The sequence below is a fragment of the Phyllostomus discolor genome, chromosome 1, assembly GCF_004126475.2.
Source record: "Phyllostomus discolor isolate MPI-MPIP mPhyDis1 chromosome 1, mPhyDis1.pri.v3, whole genome shotgun sequence".
Classification (NCBI taxonomy): Eukaryota; Metazoa; Chordata; class Mammalia; order Chiroptera; family Phyllostomidae; genus Phyllostomus; species Phyllostomus discolor.
The window spans coordinates 10,258,359-10,265,860 of record NC_040903.2 but is presented as its reverse complement, the minus strand read 5'-3'; positions in this window follow the sequence as shown (position 1 = coordinate 10,265,860).

Below are 7,502 nucleotides of genomic sequence, written 5' to 3'. Positions count from 1 at the left end.
CTATTTACCTGGTCTGCAAGTTGGATATGTATGTTATGGATATCATGATTTCTTAAAATGGGTTTAATGCTCTTCACTCTTTCAGAGCATATTTTTCATGCCTGCTCTTTTTTAAAGCATTTTGGGCCAGGCAGTGAGTTAGGCAATTTCTACGTTATTTCATTTTCAAGACAGTCGTATAAGTTGAATCACCTTATAGATGATGCCGTATCTGCCTCGGAACACAGGGCGGCTTGCTGCTGTCTTTCATGAGATGAGGAACCCAAGGTGGGGCGAGTTTCATGAAGACTACAGTGAGCTACGTTCGGCAAATATTGAATTTGAGATTATGTTGAAGAGGGTCTAAAAAGGCTGCATTGTGCGTGTGTAGCTCTGAAGTCAAGTTTGGGGAGGAAATATTGATCTGGAATATGGGGCAATTGAAACCCTGGGAATGCCTGGGATGGTCTAGAAAGCATCTTTACAAAAGTAAAGAGAAGGAGAGTCATGAGAGAGGAAGGCAGTAGACCGAGTCAGAGTAACTGATGGTGTGGCCAGCAGTGGCAGAAAAAATTTGTATTTTAGGTCAAAAAGAACAACATCTGAACAGTGTCTGTTGGATTTCACAACAATGTCCTTTGTGATCATTTTGTTAGAAAATTTGTAATGGGAGTAGAAGGCAGACTGGAATGTGGCTAGTCATTGGAAAGTAAGAAAAGAGAGACATTGAGAAATTATCGAAATTGTGGTAAGAAATTATCAAAAAAGAAGACAGAGAGATAGGGAAGAGAGTCCTGGTACCTGGATAAGATGTGGTATTGGAACAGGTCATTTGTTTTGTGTTTAACATGCTAGACATGGTCATATTTACATAATGGGAAGAAGGAGCCAGCAGTGTGGGCTTATGTATGCATTCAGGATTCTTCTGGGTGTGGCAGTGATGCATATCAAATGACTTAAGAAAAATATTTAAAAATCAGTACTAATACAAACTGTGCAGTGAGGCTGACTCGGACAGTCTAGGGAACCAACTGGGACTGCATGATACTCCACAGAAAGAAGAGGACTTCTCACTCTCAGTGTCAGCATGTGTGACCTTAGAGAAGGGCTTCAACCGGACGGGCTCACCTGTTCATGGCTGAGCCACCTCTTGTGCCTGGAGCAGTTGACCAGGCCTGCACAAGGCACCCTCCGGGGCCAGGGATCGGAACTAGGACTTGGAACTGCATAGGAACAATTAGAGATAGCAAAGGAGTTGTACTCAGTAGAATGGCTAATGTCCCCACAGAAGGAAGGAAAAAGAGGCGTGGCAGCAAAAATAACAGATGCCCAGCCCAGAGGAGGAGTCCGAGACACAGGGCAGAGAATACTAAATAAATAGAGACCTCAACCTGCTTCAGACAGAGTTCATTGTCACTTCATGGCCCGGGAGGGGGGGGGGGCTTCCCTCCATGTCCCACCTGGCAGCCCTGAATCCCCAAGTAATCCTGTCCCTCTCCTGTCTTGTCCTTCTACTGCCATCATCCTCTAACTCTGTGCTAGCTGTTCATTTGCTTCCTTGCTTCCAGGCCAGCTTTCCTGCCTTTCAGATTTTCCTGCTGCTCAAATACCCTCTCCCTTGTCAGAGACTCTGCTCATCTTATGTACTATTCTAACTCAGACATCTAAACTCTGAAATATCACCTAGTGCAGGCATGTCAAACCGGGGGCCACATCAGCTTCACGGTGGCCTTCAAAGGGCCGAATGTAATTTTAGGACCGTGTAAATGTAGCTACTCCTTAACTAGGGGCAAGGAGCTTGGCGCTGCTGCCGGGGAGAAACAAGGTGCTGGGCCGGATTCAGCCCACAGGCCTTGTGCTTGCCACCTGTGACCTAGTGCATATTTAGCACTCAATTACTTGTTGAGTTAAAGAAGAGATAGATGAGAGAGAGAGAGAGAGAGACACTTAATGCTACATATGACAAAGGTTGTCCATAAAAAATACAGACCAATTGTTTTAAAATGTCAAGCAGACTACCATATTCACAAATGTATACATGGTCATCAGATATAAAATTTATTAGGGGTGATGAGCTAAAAATTGAAATGTTTCACTGAGCAGGCGGCCCATGTAGTGGACTTTTATGCTGCATACTGGCTTAGTTTTGCTGCTTGTGATCACAGTAAACACGTAGAAGTCTGTGAATTTTACTGCAGAATGCAGATAAGCAATGTGCTGTAAAGTCTCAGAACAGATACACACATGAAACATCCAGGTTTTATTAGTGGGAAGATTCTCTGAAGTTAAACTGGTTTATATGATGGAAACTTTTAGAATTTCTTCAGTAAGAATGTCCCCCAAATAGCTCCACAGTAAAATGGAATAAACCTGCCTCTCAGCGAAAGCTCTGGCAACTGGTCACCCCCTTGCCTCCAAGTCAGCAGTGAGCTGGAAGTCCAACACATGTGGAAACAATTCATTAGGTGAACTTGCGAAAGAACCTTTGACAGCTCTTCTCTTTGAATATCTTATAAGAGGAAGACTGTCCTAAAAAGCAGGAAATAATTGTCTGGTTTTACTTAATTTTTCTGGGGAAAGCTGCATTCATAATACAGGTCATACACAAACACATACGAGAGCTTTTCATAATGAACCTCGCTGATGCGTCCTCATCCTGGGGATTATGCATGTGCGTGCGTGTGTATGTATTTACATACATATGCGCAGAAAGTTCCTGATAATTCAGAAGATGATTCTGAAATATGGTCCTGTCAGATAATATATCAGTTCGTTCCTTGAAAGAGTTTAAAATTACAAGCCATATATGTTTATCTTGTATATGTTTGAGAAGTAAACATGGAAAAAATGTAATTTTCTCTATAAAATAATACACGGATTTTCATGTTCTGTAGTATGTTTAGATCCAGGAGAATGTTTAATGTCTTGGAATGGAAATAGAATGTGAATGATATACCAGCTTAAACCCCAGATAGAAAAAAAAATTGTTTTCCTGTCTATAATGAGTAAAGATGAATAAAAAATTTGAAATTTTTTTCTTGAAGTCAATCATAATAATTGGGGTGGGAAATACAGAGGTGAGGAAGGGTATATTGGAGTTTTAACATCACAGAAGAAAGCTAGCCCAGCCCGTCCTTTTGAAGTACCAGTATCTGTAGAAGGAGCTTCTACTGTGGTATCAATCTATTTATTCACTCCCTTGTTTAAAAATCTGCATTAAGTGAGCTCTTGTACCAGGCACTGTGCTACTGGCTTGATTAAACATGATGAAAAATATCAGTGTCCACCCCAAAGGGGCTGACGTTTTGTCTGGGATTAGTCCTATGGGCCACTGACCGACACTTCACAGTGTGGAGGGTGGTGCCCCTTCAGTGCCACCCTTGGACTTGGGCAGGACGGGTCTTTCCCGTGAGTCCTTTCCTCAGAGCCCCCCACTGAGTTACAACTATTAAAGAGCTCACGGATGTGCAGCAGTACTGCAGCGCCAGCCAGAAGCCCTAAATATCCACTCCTGTGTCCGACCCTGTTTGGGCCCCAGAGGAATATTTCTCCAATCCTCTGCTGGCCCATCATGTAAACAAAGGCAACTCCACCTGAATTTTGCCTGTGGTTGGCACTGCCCTGCGGCTGCTGTCTGAGATGAAGGCTGCTTTTGACTTTGTGGTCAGCTGGACCCTACAGTGCTTAAATAAGGGCAAAGGCAAAGTGGTAACTGGTCAACCTCCTCATTTGAGATGGCATGAATATAATATATTCTTGCTTATCAAAATATGTCCATTTCTTATATACCCTAATGGTCCGATATGCCTTTCATGCATACACCCATATGTGTGTATACACCACAGGATAGTAACAATGTCAGAATGACAGGACATGTACCAGGCATGTGCTAAGTACTTTATTTTCTTTATCATGTTTACTGTCCACAAGATTAAAACATTAAGCCTTAGAGAGATTAAGAAATTTTTTTAAAGATTTTATTTTATTTATTTTTAGAGAGGGGAGGGAGGGTGGGAGAGAGAGAGAGAGAGAGAGAGGGAGAGAGGGAGAGAAACATCAATGTGCCGTTGCTGGGGGCCACAGCCTACAACCCAGGCATGTGCCCTGACTGGAAATCGAACCTGCGATGCTTTGGTTTGCAGCCCACGCTCAACCCACTGAGCTATGCCAGCCAGGGCTGAGAGATTAAGAAATTAATCTACCAGCACACAGTTGGGAGGCCCTATAGCTGGGATTCAAACCCACGAACTCTGACCATAGCCAGGCTAAACTGTTACCTAAGTGAGAACAGTTTGTAAGCATTCTTCAGAGTGTGACTGCAGAATTCAGCAGTTCCTCAGAAAATTCTAAAGGACTTCTAGTGTTATGATAAGGTGACATTTTTTAAGTTTTTCCCCTAAAAAATGAGAAGATAATTTCAGAACAAAATAAACCCAAGTATAGTTACTTTCATAACTTTTTCATTCCATAATCTATCTTTGAGAGGGGAAAAATCAAGTCTCGTGACACAGTTTCCTAAGGAATAATGAAACTGGGTCTTCCTCATTTTTACTGTGGCCTCCAGATGTTTTCTTTGTAATGACAGTTCTCTTTCAGCTACTTCGATGAAGTTATAGTCAGAAATCTCAATGATTGAAATCTCCTTATTGTAAAATGTAGATAAACCACAATTGGTTCAGGTCTTTTACTTCCCACATTTTGTTATAGTTTTCTCATTTGAACCTTGGTCTCTCTTTCATCTCCCAGAAGCAGAGTTACAGACTGTTCTGAGTCCTGTGGTACAGAGGTAACAAAAAGAGTTTAACGAGTTTTTGGTCAAGGGACTAAATTAATGAAGCTTACTGTCTTAGAGGCCAAGTCTTAGTACATATCCCATTGTTCTTTCAAACAGGTTTTTTTTGGCTGAAAGCAATCTTACTTTAAAAACAGCCCCCCCCACCCCACTGTTAGGAAATGTATAAGGCTCCGCCTAATCTAATTTTTCTCTGCCTCTGTCAAACCTGGATTGAATTAGGCTGGGAGATCCAAAATTGTTTAAGGATGATTGCAGATATGGGCACAGAAAAATACATGTTATGATTTTATATTCTATCCTACCTCATTTACCATTAACATGAATTGTTCAAATGCAAAATAGTGAGCAATTGAATTCTTATTCATTCATTATGAAAGGTGTTATGAAGAAGAAACATTTATTGAGCTACTTTTGCATGTTAAGCACTACGAAAGGTACGTTAAATCTACCACTTTAATTTTAATCTTATAGACATGTTATATAAAGTATTATATTATTAATGCAAATGAAGGGTAAAGCCCAGCAAGGCTTTAAGAAATGTGCCAAAATGTACTTATCTAGTAGTGACAGTTGTATAGTCAGAATTGAAGTTAAAGAGGCCAAAGTCTGGCCGTGGCTGGTATGGCTTGGTTGGTTGGAGCATCATCCTGTAATCAAAGGGTTGCAGGTTCGATTCCCAGTCAGGGTCCATGCCTAGGTTGTGGGTTCAGTCCCCAATCTTGGTGCATGTGTTGCTTCTCCTAGAACATACAGAAGGCAACCAATTGGTGCTTCTCTCTTGCATCAGTGTTTCTCTCTTTTCCTTCCTCTCTCTCTAAAAAGCAATGAAAAAATACCTACTGGTGATGATAAAAAAAAAAAAAAGAGTCCAAAGTCTGAGCTGTCAAAATTAATGGAAAAAAGTTTCTGATGTTTATAACCATCTTTTCCATAATTGTTCCAGAGGCTGTATCAGCATTTTCATTTTTGGAACTGGCTGTTCCACTTACCAATCTTTTGTAAATTGACTATTTTGCAAACATTATAATGCTTTTTGAAAAATTAACATTTGTGTCATTTAAATTAATTGAGTGTAGGTGCTATCAAATCCTATAAGAGGTGGATTTCTAAAATTATTTTTGAACAAATAGATGCAGCTGTTAACTGTAATACCTATTAGATCAGGATTAATTTTCTAATATGACAAAATTAGCACCCAGTAAATATTCACTCTAAGCTAGATTCATTCTTTTACTACAAAATATATTATAATTTATAAAGCAGCATTTTACAATGTTGTTAAAGTTATTATACAAATATTTTTTCATTTTTTAAAAGAAAGTGCACATTTCAGAAACTACAAACCAGGGAACGGATTGATGATTTCTATAAATTTATAGGGGAAAAAATATTAAGTGTGTGGCTTTTGAGGATTCATAAATAAAAAAGAGAGATCATAGGAAATTAAAATACATTTATTAAACATAATCAATATTAAGTGATCCTCATCGATGTTGGCAATTCTCAGTGCCCCTCTCTCTCTCTCCATCTCTCTCTCTCTCTCTCTCTCTCTCTCTCTCAATCTGTGTTTCATTTCAACTTTCTCTCCCTCAGTTTTTGTCTCACTCCAACTTCAGCCTAGAATTAAAAAAAAAGCTTATCGAGTTTACCTTGGAATTAGGAAGAAGAGTAGGGTTAGAAGACAGTGCTGGGGAAGGATACTGAATGTTAATTTGCAGATCCACATTGAGCTGAAACAGGGGACTCAGGTCTTCTTCAGCTTGCTGGGGCGGGCTTCACTCGGCCACATCTGTATCAATGCCGTGTATGAGGACAGATTCACTGCTACTGTAAATCTGAGAAAGGTAATTTATGCTGTGAAAGATTCCTGAAGATCTCAATGGGTCAGAGTCTTGAACCAGACAGTACAATATAAGAGAAAATCTAATAGGGATACGTAGGATCAAATTGCACTATATTTAAAATGTTCATAGTAAGAGTTGGTTGGGGAAGAAATAGATGCATACAACTTATGAGACTTCATTGGCTACAGATTGCTGACAAATTCTCACAGCAATGAGGACCATAGTGGATCACATTTTCTGTAGTAGAAACCCCTCTACTTACCAATATATCCTTCCAGATCTAAGAATTAAAGCCAAGAATTGACAGCTTAAATGCTCATGGGAGCAAAAAGGACAGGAAATGTAAGTGAATTAAGTGAGCAAGGATCATAACAATTTCTACTTTCACCTTGGACACTTTGCATTTTAAAGAAAAAAATGGTCCCTTCCATATACAAGTATGGTTTCCCAAAATTCTTTTTTGAATCACAAAGCTCTTTCTATCATTTATGTTCCAACTTTTACAGAGACATAGATAAAATTAAATTTGTCTTTCTTTCTATCATACTTTAAGCAAACAGCACAAGCTCAGTAAGGACAACAAATGACACTTGACATAATTATAATGTAAATGAGAGGCAGTTGTAGGGCTCCTTGAAAACTGAAACATATGTCCCATCCCAGGGCAATACTTGCACTCAGCTTCAGATGGTTGTTGTCATACACTAATACAGGCTCACCATTGCTAGACACTTCCCTTTTGCAAAAGAAACAGGACATAAAGATTATTGTGTCAAATGTCAGGGGTTTAAATGTTGGCAATTCATTCACTTAATCATTAAACATTGTGTAGACACACACTGTGTGAGCCAAACAAAACACATCTGTAGGTGATGCAGTATAGC